Source organism: Heterocephalus glaber, unplaced genomic scaffold (assembly GCF_053883595.1).
Source record: "Heterocephalus glaber isolate CG9 unplaced genomic scaffold, H.glaber_assembly_v1.0 deba00001463, whole genome shotgun sequence".
In the NCBI taxonomy this organism is placed as follows: Eukaryota; Metazoa; Chordata; class Mammalia; order Rodentia; family Bathyergidae; genus Heterocephalus; species Heterocephalus glaber.
The window spans coordinates 14,424,949-14,440,169 of record NW_028258310.1 but is presented as its reverse complement, the minus strand read 5'-3'; the positions used below and the strand labels follow the sequence as shown (position 1 = coordinate 14,440,169).

At 37.8% G+C, this 15,221-nt stretch overlaps 1 protein-coding gene across 3 annotated transcripts in view; it reads right to left on the bottom strand.

Annotated features, from left to right (window-relative positions):
* Prelid2 (PRELI domain containing 2) overlaps positions 1-15,221 on the bottom strand; it is a 104,283-nt gene that overhangs the window by 87,534 nt on the left and 1,528 nt on the right. The window contains exon 1 of one of the 3 annotated variants that reach the window (XR_015438781.1): positions 1,206-1,227. The exons of the other annotated variants lie outside the window; for them this stretch is intronic. The gene's annotated coding sequence lies outside the window, so the exon portion shown is untranslated. Of the gene's footprint in view, positions 1-1,205; positions 1,228-15,221 lie in introns of those variants that run through there. 3 annotated transcript variants of the gene reach the window in all.

Below are 15,221 nucleotides of genomic sequence, written 5' to 3'. Positions count from 1 at the left end.
AAATCACCATTATGTTACACTAGACCTGTGCTTTATCAAATCATTTATTTTGGAAAGGCAGATTCACTCTAAATATTTCTGGACCTCTGCAGGGAGAGATGTTGCACACATGTAAGTGTCAGATTTGCAAGGGAGAAAAGATGGCATCAGAAATGGAAGCATTATTAATTACCCAATCAACTTTCTACTCTAGATGGAAATAGCCATTCATAAATCCCCTTTATGAGCTTAAGGGTAAACACTCAAGCCGTTTTAGTCAGCACATCAGGCTCCCGACTAGAATAAATAATATCTGACGTCATGTATTGAAGCAAAGAAATTATTTTAATCTGTTTATTTTATTACAGTATTCAAAGTATGGGCATGTTTGTGAATTATACACTGGCTTTAGTCTGAGTTATACAGGGCTAATGCCAGGAGAGTGAGCTTCATTCATTCACTGAACAAAGGATTGCTTAGTACTTACTATGTTCCAGGATCTCTTTAGGTACTTGGGATACAGTTAAAACAAATACCGAAAATCCCTGCCCATGAAGCTTATGTACTATTCAAATGACTCTTTTGCCTATAGCATACAAGGGAAGTCAACCTGAAGAACGCTAAAAATGCTTTTCATAAGAAAAGCATTAACTTCTCTGGCCTCATTCAGATATAAACAAAAAGACCCAGTCAATACATTGACTTTAAATTCCATGTGGGTGAAATGTAAGAAGTTCTCTTTGAATCCAGCTCATGAAAGCAAGCCCATTAAAAGGCCTATGTAAGCTTCCAGAAAAGTCAGATCTTCCCCACTGCTACCTTCATCTACACAACATTGTGTTCTCTTTGTAAATGTTCTTAAGTAAAAGGAAGGAAACAGCTGTAAGTGATGAGAGCTAGACATTTAAAAGTCATACAAAGAAAGAAACCAAAACACACTGTCAAGTACACTGACACTAATAGTTCATGGAAAGTACAGTTGAGCATCTGATGAATAAACCATTTTGGGTTTCATAGCACTCTTCCATGAAGAGTTCATTGAGAAACACTATATTCCATGAACAAAGAGTATTGTATCGTTTGTTTTCAAGGTGCCACTTATCTTTTGAAAGCATACAGCTAATATTTTGCCTGTGATACCCAAAAGGCAGTGTAAGAAGAGCAAACATTCTTCTGGTTTTAAAAATAGTAATGTATTGTAACTTGGAAGTCAAGTCCTAACATACCAAAAGCCATAGATCAGTAGATTCTATTTAAAATAGAACTTCCTCAGTTCCAAAGCAGCTTCAAACATACCACTGTGCAAAATCAGATCAAATACTTCCCAGAGATCCTCATGTGATTGTCCCTTCTGCCAAGTGCTTTCCTTTGAAAAAAAAAATACATAAAGATCAAAAGAAAAAGAAAAGCATATTTTGCCAAAAAGATAATTCTTACTACCTTAGGCTTATAAAAAATGCCTGCTTATCAAACTTACATTTCTGATCCTTACAACAACCTTAAGAGGTAGAGAGGGGCTAAATGGCATTACCATTTCACAGATGAGAAAATAGAGCTGCTTTCTACAGTTGTGTGTGTAGCTAGCTCACTGTATTAAGGCTCCCAGTCAAGCAGGCCAGTGGGCACAGGGCCACCTAGGAAAAGGAGCATCCTTTTCTAACTTGCATAAACAGCACCATTTACTTTCTGCTTGCCCCATGCACTATAAGTTCATGAAGCAGACCCCTAAATGATGCCTATTCAGATTTGCACAAGGACACAGTACAGTGGTGAAAAGCATTTCTCATAGTCACTCAACCTAATAGTAACTGTGACTGAACAGCACAGTGACTGAAGTCTAAGTCTACTGACTTCTGGTTCTTGATTTCAAATAACACAGTGAAAACTCACAGCAAATAGATTTATTGAAAACATATAGTCACATAGCTCCTCCCAGTGCTCTCTTTGTGAAGGGCTGCTTTATGAATGAATACAAAGAATGAAGTATAGAGTTGTCCATGTTGTTTAACATTGTCCCATTGTTAGACGTGTAGACAAACATTTGCCTCCTATTTCCTCAGCCTTGCCTTCCAAAATTCCTTCAGTTCTTACTGTGAGCCAGGCATCTGGCTAAGGATCTAATAAAAATTATACAAGACCCCACACACCTGTCATCCCAGAACTCAGGCCAAGGAAGGACAATCGTGAGTTCATGGGCAGCTTGGACTACACAGAGAAATGAGAAAGAGAGCACAACAGAGACAGAGATGGAAGGGAAGAAAGAAGGAAGGGGAAAGAAAGAAAGGAAGGGAGAAGGTGAGAGGGTAGAAAGGCAGGAAAGAAGAAAGGAGGGAGGGAGAGAGGGAAGAAGGGAAAGGCAGGGAAGGAAGGAAGGAGGGAGGGAGGGAGGGAGGGAGGATGAAAGGAGGAAGGTGAGGAGGATTATACCAGATCCTAACTGAAGACAGCCATATAAATGACCAGAGCTATTCCATGCAGCACAAAAAAAAAATCAGCCACATGAGCTCAGTCAACCCACAGAATCTTCAGAACCAAAGCTCATCACTGATTTAAGTCCCTTACTTTTGGAGTGATCTGTCATATGTCAATGGACAATTGAAATTCTATGTTCTCACCCTAACACGCATCAAAGCTATATCTTTGTATCAGACATTGCGGATCCACTCAGATGAGCAGACCCTGAGACATCAGATAAATAGAGACTGAGACTGGATAAAGAACCCGGCAGAGTTGATTCTGAAATATTTCATTCCCTCAGTTATCATCTGAGTGCTCATGATATGCAAAGCAGCACAGCCTGGTGGTCAGAGGTATGACCTTGGGCTCAGATGGATGGCAGTCCTGACTCACCACCTGCCAACTTCAGGAACTTGAGGAAGTTGCTTAAAGCTCTATGAACCTCAGTTTCTCCACACTGTGAAGTGAAAAATCAATTCTAAGGACTTCCTGAGGCTGCAGAAAGGGTTAAAGATGATACTGTGTTAGAAAGTATCACACACACAGCTTGCCTGGAAAATCCTATTCATTCTTCAGCCATCATGTCATAAATGGCACTTCTTTACGCAAGCCTTCCTGAAGATCAACCTCTGGAACTTCAGCAGCCTCCCTGCCATCTTCAGGCAGAGCTCCATGTACTTTTCTGCATAAGTACACATCATCAGTGGGACTTGTGTGTTCATTTCTTCAACATTTATTAGTGTCAGTATCATCCACCAGACACCATAAGATTCACAAGAGGAAAGTCTATCTGTTATGCCTGTTTTTCTACAACCTACCACAGAGCCTGATGCACAGAAGTATCTAAAACACTTGACAAATCAAAGAAAAACATTTCCCTGAAACTGACATGTGCTGAGTACTACATAGATGAGAGTGTAGCATTGTACTATGTAGTTCTGCAGAAGAGAGTCCTGCCCAGAAAAAGCTTACTTTAAGAACAGGACAAGACAAGTATAGAAGTGACTGTCTAACCCTGTAGGTGGTCAGTTAGGCCAAGACCAAGTGGGCCTTGAGTTCTGAGAAGGCAGAGATCGCCTAGCCATGATGACAATACAGAACAGCTTTCCAAAGGAGCAATGCTGCCATAGTTCAGATGCTGAATGCCCCCAAAGGCTCGTGTGATAAAGGCATTGTCCCAGGGTAGCACTATGGGGCCTTTAGGAGGTGGGGCCTTATGGGACATCCTTGGGTCATCAAGGGCATGTTCCTGAAGGGGACTGTATGACCCCAGACGTCTCCTCATTCTTCTTTTCTCCCTGGGTCAGATGTAAGTGGTTTGCTCCACTGTGTACTCCCCATACGTGCTGCCTTACCACAGGGTCAAACCAACAGGGCCAACTGACCATGGATCCAAAACTATGAGCCAAAACAAACCCTTTCTCTTTACAAGCTAAAAAGGTGATTGTTGCAGTTTATGTCTAGATGTCCCCCTAACTCTTCATGCAATCAGAGGTGGGACCTTTGGAAGATAACTGAATTATAGGGACATTAGAGCTAACTTGCTGCTAGGAAGCAGGCCCTGATCAGAAAAGGTGAGTCACTATGGGCAAGATGGCAAAGATTATCTCCCTTCCTGGTTCCCACCTTAGCTCCAGTTCCCCTAGACCTAAGAAGAGCAGCTGTCTTCGGCCACACCTCTCTGCCATGCTGCTCTACTAGCAGCCAGTGAACTACAGACTGAAACATGAACCAAAATAAACCTATCCTTCAGTTGCTAGTGTTGGATATTTTGTCCCAGCTACAAAAGAAGTAACTAAAACACTGATATTTCATTATCACAATGGAAAGCTGACTAACACAAGTGGCAATGAACAATCTACAGTCCAGACTGCAGTGTCCAAACAAATACTGGGCATTGGCTATACTTTTTATAATTCATTTTTTTTGTTAAATTCTTTTATTGGTACATTTTAGGTATACAACACAATTACATTTCTCATTGGGAATTGAACCTTTATATAATGCACCTTGGTTCTTATTTTTTCCCCATTCCTACACATTCCTTTACACCCTCCACCCTTCCCTATTTACAAAGACTTTATTTCCATTTTTTCCATTTCTCATCATTTTTCCTTTCCCTTCTTTCCTTTCCCCTGCCCCTCCCACTACCCCTATCCCTTTGGACCTTTTCTTCCTATTCTGCATTATTTATTATTCATTCTAATCATTGATACATTTTAGGTATACAATATAATGACATTCATCATTGGAAATTTGCACCTTTACATAGTCTCTCTTGATTCTTATTTTTCACCCTTCCCCAGCCTTCCCTTCAACCCCTCCATTCTTCCCCATTTAAAAAGATTTTATTCCTATTTTTTCCATTTTCTCATATTAACCCCATTCCCTTCTATCCTTTCCCCTAGCCCTCCCACTTCCTTCCCCTTTGCCTCTTTTCTTCCTATTTCACATTACCTATTATGCATTTTAGTCCTTATTTACCACTTTCAGGTTCTCACACCAGAGAAACTATTCAGTATTTACACATGTGTGTCCTATTTACTTCACTTAAGAGTATTGCCTCAATGTGCATCCACTTAGCTATAAATGTCTCTAATTTCTCATTTTTTAAGGTTGAGTAGTACTCCATTTTATACAAAAACCACATTTTCTTTGTCCAGTCGCCAGTTGATGGGCATTTGGGCTGTTTCTAAGTTTTAGCTACCACAAACTGTGCTGCTATGAATATGGGCACACATATATCACTGTGGTATGATTCTTTTCAATCTTTGGGGAAGATCCCCAGCAGTGGAATAGTGGGGTCAAATGGGATTTCCAGTCCTAGTGCTTTGAGGTATCTCCATACTGATTTCCACAGTGCTTGCACCAGCCTACACTCCCACCACCAGTGAAGAAGGGTTCCTCTTTTCCCACAGCCCCACCAGCATTTGTTATTGGTTGATTTCATGATAGCAGCCATTCTTTCTGGAGTGAGGTGGAAGCTCAGCTTTGTTTTCATTTGCATCTCTCAAATGACCAGGAATGTTGAACATTTTTTTATGTATTTATTTGCTATTTCTACTTCTTTGTCTGAGAAACGTCTGTTCATTTCAAATGCCCATTTTCAGAATGGGTCTTTAAATTTGGGAGGTCTGATCTTTTTAAATTCTTTAAAAATTCAAAATAGTAGACCTTTGTCTGAGAAAAAGCAGGTGAAGTTTTTTTCCCACATTGTGGGTTGTCTCTTCACACTGCTGGTGGTTTCTCTTGATATGCAGAAGCCTTTTAATAAGAAGAGATCCCACTTGTTGATTGTTTGTACTGGTTTACAGGCAACTGAGGATTTGTTCATGAAATCTTTTCCTACACCAATGTCTTCAAGAGTTCTACCTAACCTCTGTTCCAACTGGTTCACAGTTTCTATTCTAATATTTAGATCTTTAATCTATTTCGATTTTGGTTTAGTGCATGGCAAGAGATATAGGTCTAGTTTTAATCTTTGGCAAGTTGAAGCCCAAATTTTCCAGCACCATTTATTAAAGAGGCTATCTTTCCTCCAGTGAGGGTGTTTGGCTCCTTTATTGAAGATGAGATGGCTGAGTGTATCTGGCATTGTTTCTGCATCTTCTAATCTGTTCCATGGGTCCTCAGGTCTGTTTCTATGCCAGTACCATGCTGTTTTTATCACAGTAGCTTTGTAGTATAGTTGCAGGTTGCGGATTGTGATACCCCTGGCCATGTCTCTGTTACCTAGAATTGCTTTTGCTATTCTGGGTCTCTTCTTGTTCCAAATGAATTTTTGGATTGTTTTCTCAAAGTCCATGAAGGATGCTGCTGGGATCTCAATTGGAATTGCATTAAGTCTATATAGCAGTTTTGGAAGTATGGCCATTTTCACTATATTAACACTTACTACCTAGGAGCAGGGGATGTCAATCCATTTTCTGATATCATCTTCAATCTCTCTTTTCAGAGTGTCATAGTTTTCAGAGAAGAGGTCTTTGATTTCTTTTGTTAGGTTGATTCCTAGGTATTTCAGTTTTTTGGATGCTATTGTGAAAGGAATTATTTGCCCTATTTCTCTCTCAGTGAGTCTGTCATTCATGTAGAGTAAAGCTATTGATTTTTGTGTGTTGACCTTGTAACCAGCTACTTGAGTGAATTTGGTTATTAAGTCTAGAAGACTTTTGGAGGAGTTCTTGGAGTCTTCTATAGAGTATCATGTCATCTGCAAATAATGACAATTTGACTTCTTCATTTCCTGTCTTTATTCCTTTTATTTCTTCCTCTTGTCTAATTGCCATGGCTAATGTTTCCAGAACTATATTGAACAAGAGTGGTGATAGTGGACATCCTTGTCTTTTTCCTGAGTTTAGTGTAAAGGATTTCAGTTTTTGACCATTTAGTATGATATTGGCTGCTGGATTTTCATAGATGGCTTCTTTCAGTTTGAGGTAGAGACCATCTATTCCAATTTTTTCTAGGGTGTTTATCATAAATGAAGGTTGGATTTTGTCAAATGCTTTTTCTGCATTTATGGGGATAATCATGTGGTTTTTGTCCTTGGCTCTATTGATATAGTGTCTTACATTGATTGATTTGCATATATTGAACCATCCCTGCATCCCTGGGATGAATCCCACTTGATCAGGGTGTATGATCTTCTTGATGATCTTCTGCATTCTGTTTGCTAGTATCTTATTAAGGATTTTTGCATCTATGTTCATTAGTGAGATTGGCCTATAGTTCTCCTTTTCAGTTAGGTCTTTCTCTGCTTTGGGGATCAAGGTGATGCTTGCTTCCAGCAATGAATTTGGGAGTATTGCTTCCCTTTCAATTTCATTGAAGAGTTTAAACAGTAGTGGCAGCAGTTCCTCTCTAAATGTCTTGTAGAATTCAGCAGTGAAGCTACCAGGGCCCAGGCTTTTCTTAGTTGATAAGTTTTTAATTACATTTTCAATTTTATTGCTTGATATTGGGTTGTTTAGAATTTTTAGGTCTTCTTCGTTCAACTTTGGTAATTCATATGTATCTAGGAATCTGTCCATTTCTTGTGTGTTGTCCATCTTATTGGCGTATAGGTTCTGAAAGTAGGTATTGATGATCCTCTGGATTTCTGCTGGGTCTGTTGTAATTTCACCCTTTTCATGCTTAATTGCATGGATTTGGGCCTATTCTTTCCTTTTTCTGATAAGGTTGGCTAAGGGTTTGTCCATTTTGTTGATTCTTTCGAAGAACCAACTCTTGGCTTCATTGATTTTTTGTATCATTCTCTTAGTCTCCATTGTATTGATTTCTCCTCTGATCTTTATAATTTCCTCCCTTGTATGAGTTCTGGGGTTGTTCTACTCTTCTTTTTCTAGAAGCTTGAGGTGCAACATCAGGTTGTTTAATTGGGCTCCCCCACTGCCATCTCAAGCTCCTAGGGCAGAGAAGGTGAGCCACGTGGCAGCCAGAAGCACCCCCTCCCATGGAAATGAGAAGACACGCAAACAAGTCTCAAAAACAGACTTCAGAATCACCTACAGCAACCCCAAAGGGAAACAAGTGGAACAATCTGATACTCAACAACCTGGACTCCCTGAACCAGCAAGAAAAGAGGATCTGGGAAAAATGAAATCAGAAATAATTACTCAGATAACAGCAAAGATTTTGCTCATGGTGCAAGACATGATTAATAAATCTAGAAAGGACACAGATAAAAAAAATAGAGGATCTGAGGAACATGATGGAATCCCAACATAGGAAACAAATGGAATCCATAAAACAGATACAAACGGATTTCCAAGAGATTAAAAATTCCATCGAAAGTCTGCACAGCAGAATGAACCAATGTGAGGAGAGAATTTCACATAGAGAAGATAAGATTGCAATTAGTGAGGAGGAAAGGAAAAATTGCTTTACCAGGCCCTGATGGCTTCAGTGTTGAATTCTACAAGACATTTAGAGAGGAACTGCTGCCACTACTGTTTAAACTCTTCAATGAATTTGAAAGGGAAGCAATACTCCTGAATTCATTCCTGGAAGCAAGCATCACCTTGATCCCCAAAGCAGAGAAAGACCCAACTGAAAAGGAGAACTACAGACCAATCTCACTAATGAACATAGATGCAAAAATCCTTAATAAGATACTAGCAAACAGAATGCAGAAGATCATCAAGAAGATCATACACCCTGATCAAGTGGGATTCATCCCAGGGATGCAGGGATGGTTCAATATATGCAAATCAATCAATGTAATACACTATATCAATAGAGCCAAGGACAAAAACCATATGATTATCTCCATAGATGCAGAAAAAGCATTTGACAAAATCCAACATGCATTTATGATAAAAAAAAAAAAACCCTACAAAAAATTGGAATAGATGGTCTCTACCTCAAACTGAAAGAAGCCATCTATGAAAATCCAGCAGCCAATATCATACTAAATGGTCAAAAACTGAAATCCTTTACACTAAACTCAGGAAAAAGACAAGGATGCCCACTATCACCACTCTTGTTCAATATAGTTCTGGAAACATTAGCCATGGCAATTAGACAAGAGGAAGAAATAAAAGGAATAAAGATAGGAAATGAAGAAGTCAAATTGTCATTATTTGCAGATGACATGATACTCTATATAGAAGACCCCAAGAACTCCTCCAAAAGTCTTCTAGACTTAATAACCAAATTCACTCAAGTAGCTGGTTACAAGGTCAACACACAAAAATCAATAGCTTTACTCTACACGAATGACAGACTCACTGAGAGAGAAATAGGGCAAATAATTCCTTTCACAATAGCAACCAAAAAACTGAAATACCTAGGAATCATCCTAACAAAAGAAATCAAAGACCTCTTCTCTGAAAACTATGACACTCTGAAAAGAGAGATTGAAGATGATATCAGAAAATGGATTGACATCCCCTGCTCCTCGGTAGGAAGGATTAATATAGCGAAAATGGCCATACTTCCAAAACTGCTATATAGACTTAATGCAATTCCAATTGAGATCCCAGCAGCATCCTTCATGGACCTTGAGAAAACAATCCAAAAATTCATTTGGAACAAGAAGAGACCCAGAATAGCAAAAGCAATTCTAGGTAACAGAGACATGGCAGGGGGTATCACAATCCCCAACCTGCAACTATACTACAAAGCTACTGTGATAAAAACAGCATGGTACCGGCAAAGAAACAGACCTGAGGACCAGTGGAACAGATTAGAAGATGCAGAAACAACACCAGACACACTCAGCCATCTCATCTTCAATAAAGGAGCCAAACACCCTCACTGGAGGAAAGATAGCCTCTTTAATAAATGGTGCTAGAAAATTTGGGCTTCAACTTGCCAAAGATTAAAACTAGACCTATATCTCTCACTATGCACTAACCTAAAATCAAAATGGATTAAAGATCTAAATATTAAAATAGAAACTCTGAACCACTTGGAACAGAGTTTAGGTAGAACCCTTGAAGACATCAGTGTACCAAAAGATTTTATGAACAAAACCTCAGTTGCCCATGAACTAGTACAAACAATCAACAAGTGGGATCTCTTCTTATTAAAAGGCTTCTGCATATCAAGAGAAACCACCAGCAGTGTGAAGAGACAACCCACAATGTGGGAAAAAATCTTCACCTGCTCTTCCTCAGACAAAGGTCTACTATCTCGAATCTATAAAGGACTTAAAAAGATTAGACCTCCCAAATTTAAAGACCCAATCCAAAAATGGGCCTCTGAATTGAACAGACGTTTCTCAGACAAAGAAGTAGAAATAGCAAATAAATACATAAAAAAATGTTCAACATTCCTGGTCATTTGAGAGATGCAAATGAAAACAAAGCTGAGCTTCCACCTCACTCCAGAAAGAATGGCTGCTATCATGAAATCAACCAAGAACAAATACTGGCAGGGCTGTGGGGAAAGAGGAACCCTTCTTCACTGCTGGTGGGAGTGTAGACTGGTGCAAGCACTGTGGAAATCAGTATGGAGATACCTCAAAGAACTAGGACTGAAAGTCCCATTTGACCCCACTATTCCACTGCTGGGGATCTTCCCCAAAGATTGAAAAGAATCATACCACAGTGATATATGTGTGCCCATGTTCATAGCAGCACAGTTTGTGGTAGCTAAAACTTAGAAACAGCCCAAATGCCCATCAACTGGCGACTGGACAAAGAAACTGTGTTTTTTTAATAAAATGGAGTACTACTGAACCATAAAAAATGGGAAATGAGAGACATTTATAGCTAAGTGGATGCACATTGAGGCAATACTCTTAAGTGAAATACATAGGACACACATGTATAAATACTGAATAGTTTCTCTGGTGTGAGAAACCGAAAGTGTAAATAAGGACTAAATTTATAATAGGTAATGTGAAGTAGGAAGAAAAGGGGCAAAGGGGAAGGAAGTGGGAGGGCTAGGGGAAAGGATAGAAGGGAATGGGATTAATATGAGAAAATGGAAAAATAGGAACAAAATCTTTGTGAACAGGGGGGCATGGAGGGGTTGAAGGGAGGTCTGGGCAAGGGTGAAAAATAAGAACCAATAGGGCCAGGGATTTAGCTCAGTGGTTTCACCACCTCCTGTGCAAGTGCAAGGACCTGAGTTCGATCCCCGGTACCAAAAAAAAAAATAAGAAGAACAAAGAGAGATTATGTAAAGGTGTAAATTTCTAATGATGAATGTCATTATATTGTATACCTAAAATGTACCAATGATTAGAATGAATAATCGATAATGCAAAATAGGAAGAAAAGGTGCAAAGGGGTAGGGGTAGTGGGACGGGCAGGGGACAGGAAAGAGAAAGGAAAAATGATGAGAAATGGAAAAAATGGAAATAAAGTCTTTGTAAACAGGGAAGGGTGGAGAGGGTGAAGTAAGGGCTAGGAATGGGGAAAAAATAAGAACCAAGATGCATTATGTAAAGGAACAATTCCCAATGAGAAATGTAATTGTGTTGTATACCTACAATGTACCAATAAAAAAATTTAATAAAGTGCAAAAAAAAAAAAGAAAAATTGCTTTAAAATTGTAAGGGGACATGAGAAATCAATCCAGTAGCTGCTAGATGATGCAAAGAAGAATAACATAAGACTGATTGGAGTCAATGAAGAAAGAGGAGAGAGTGCAGATGACATAAAAAATCTCTTCACAGAAGTGATGGCAGAAGACTTCCCAAGGAGGGGAAAAGAACTTGACATACAGATAAGTGAGACATATAGGACTCCAGCTAACCTTAATCAAAAAAAATCTACACGTAGGCATATAATAGTTAGGATTCCAGAAACCCAACAGAAGAACAAAATTCTACAAGCAGTGAGAGAAAAGAAACAAATCACATACAAAGGAAAGTCCATCAGAATCACAGCAGATTTCTCAATGCAAACCCTCAAGGAAAGAAGAGCTTGGAGTGATGTATTTCAAGCCCTAAAGGTAAACAGCTTCCAACCCAGACTGATGTACCCTGCAAAACTGTCTTTCAAAATTGATGGAGAAATAAGATACTTTCATGATAAAGAGCACCTCAGGAACTTCAGGAATACCAAACCAGCACTCCAAAAAATTTTAGACAATACCCAAGGAAAAGACAGTGAGGATCACAACCCCAGGAAACCTAGCAGAATGAATCCATTGGACGTGACAAATTAAACACAAATGGAGAGAATCCAACAAAAAGAAAAAGTCATGACAAGGCTTTTAAAACTTTTAACTTCATCTCCCTAATGAGTGTATAATTCAATGTTATTATTGTACTGATTAGTATTTTTCTGATTCTAGAGTTGCACACCATTCCCTGTGCTATATTGGCTATTTATCATCTTCTTATGTCTACATTTTAATTGGGTTGTCTATTAATGAGCTCTAAGAATTCTTCATATATATTCTGGTCATAGGTTATGTGTATTGTAAATATGGTCTGTTTAAGGACTCCTTTTCATTTTAATGATGTCATTTAAACTTCTAAATTTTGATGGAATCTCATTTATCAATTTTTTTCTTTTATACATCATGTTTTTTGTATCTTAGGTAGTTCTTGCCTACCCTGAATTCATAAATATTTTCCCTTATAATTTCTCTTAAAGTTTTATACTTTTAGGCTTTCATATTTAGCTTCATAGATCCCTTCAAGTTATTTTCATGTATGGAAATAAAGGGTTGAGGTTAATTTTTTATATATGGGTACCAGGTGTTCTAGTGCCATTTACTGCAAACACTATCATTTCCTCTGCTCTTGAATTGAGTTTATATTCTATAAAATGTTAATGTTAAATAATCTTGCAAAACTCAGTGGACCATATATGTGTGGTTCTATTTCTAGATTCTCTGTTTTATTCCAATGATCTATATGTCTTTCCTTACACCAATACTGCCTTGATTACTGTAGCTTTAGAAGAAGTCTTAAAATTAGGTACTAAACATCTTCCAACACTGTTTTTGTTTTTAATTTTCCTAGGTCCTTTGTACTCCTACATAACTTTTAAATTTCAATATCCAATTCTTCATTTATAGCAAGTAAACATAGACCTGAATTTTTATATATACCTTGTGTTTTGTAATCCTGCTAAATTCAAGTACAAGTTCTATGGGCTCCTAGAGATTTCTTAGTATTTTCTCTGTAGATGATCATTTCATCTACATATAAAGATTTTGCTTCTGCTGTGCCAATCCTATCCTAGTTGTGTCATTTTATTGCCAGACTATTTTGGTGGGGACTAGGTTTCAAAGTTCAATGGTCAGATAAAGAGGAAGCATATCTGCCCTTGTTCCCCACCTTAAGGAGAAAGCATTGTATCTTCTCCGTTTATATAAGGCATTCTCACTGGAAGTATGGAGTACATGTCTTTAATCTGTTGAGAAGTTTCTGTTCTACTTCTAGGCTCCTGATAGCTTTTACCATGAACAGCTGTAGAATTTAGTCCAATACTCTTTCTCCAACTAGTGACAGAATCATATGGCTTTTTCCTTTCCCATTTAAATGATGACTTTTGAGGGTGGATCTTCCAATGCTGAACCAACACTGCCATCCTTATAACAAAACCACTTTCTACATACTGCCAGATCTGACTTGTAAGAGTTTGTTTTGTTTAACAAATTTCTATCTATGTTCATACTTTTTTCTTCTATTTTCTTTACCCAGTTTTAGGTTTAGCACAATGTTGAGTTCCTAAAATGAGGGGAGAAGTGTTCCTTCTTTTTTCTGCTTTAATTGTTTGATATAATTTATCAGTTAAAATGTTTATGAGCCTGCTGTTGTCATATCGGCAGGTTTTCAAGCTAGGAATATACTTTCTTTAATAGGTGCTATTCAAATTTTATATTTCCTCCAGAGTTAACTTTCATTAATTTGTCTTCTAAGTTACTTCTTCAAAGTTGTCAAATTTATTTCAAAAAAGATTTTTATAATATGCTTTCTATATCCTTTTAAATTCTGTAAAATCTGTGGTAATGTCTCCTAGATCTTAATATTGTAATTTTAAAAATGTATAACTGATATTGTGTAACAGGAAGAAAAGGTCTGAAAGACCAGGGGAATTGGGAAGGGTAGGGGAAGGGATTAAAAAGGAAAGGAAAAAATATGAAAAGAGGAAAAAAATGGAAACAAGGTCTTTGCGAATAGGGAAGGGTGGAGGGGGTGAAGGGAGGGCAGGGGAAGGGGAAAAAAATAAGAACCAAGATACTCATGTAAAGGTACAAGATCTCAATGATGAATGTAACTGTATTTTACACTGAAAATGTACCAATAAACTTAATGGGAAAAAAAATTAGGTACTAAACATCTTCCAACACTTTTTTTTTCTTTTCCTTTTTACTTTTCTAGGTCCTTTGCACTCCTACATAACTTTTAAATTTCAATATCCAATTCTTCATTTATAGCAAGTATACATAGACCTGAATTTTTATATATACCTTGTGTTTTCTTATCCTGCTAAATTCAAATACAAGTTCTAGGAGCTCCTAGATTTTTCTTAGTATTTTCTCTGTAGATGATCATTTCATCTACATATAAAGATTTTGCTTCTAACTTGCCAATCCTATCCTAGTTGTGTCATTTTATTGCCAGACTATTTTGGTTTGGCCCTAGGTTTCAAAGTTTAATGGACAGATGAAAAGTAATCATATCTGCCCTTGTTTCCCACCTTAAGGAGAAAGCATTGTATCTTCTCCATTCATATAAGGCGTTCTCACTGGAAGTGTGGAGTACATGTCTTTAATTTGTTGAGAAGGTTCTGTTCTACTTCTGGTCTCCTGATAGCTTTTACCATGAACAGCTGTGGAATTTAGTCCGATACTTTTTCTCCAACTAGTGACAGGATCATATGGCTTTTTCCTTTCCTCTGTCAAAATGTTGACTTTTGAGGGTGGATCTTCCAATGCTGAACCAACACTGCCATCCCTATAACAAAACCACTTTCTACATCCTGCCAGATCTGACTTCTAAGAGTTTGTTTTGTTAAACAAATTTCTATCTATGGTCATACTTTTTTCTTCTATTTTCTTTATCCAGTTTTAGGATTAGCACAATGTTGAGTTCCTAAAATGAGGGGAGAAGTGTTCCACCTTGTTTCTGCTTTAAATGTTTGATATAATTTATCAGTTAAAATGTGTATGAGCCTGTTGTTGTCATATAGGCAAGTTTTCAAGCTAGGAATATACTTTCTTTAATAGGTGCTATTCAAATTTTATATTTCTTCCAGAGTTAGTTTCATTAATTTGTCTTCCAAGGTACTTCTTAGAAGTTGTCAAATTTATTTCAAAACAGAATTTTGACATATGCTTTCTATATCCTTTTATATTCTGTAAAATCTGTGGTA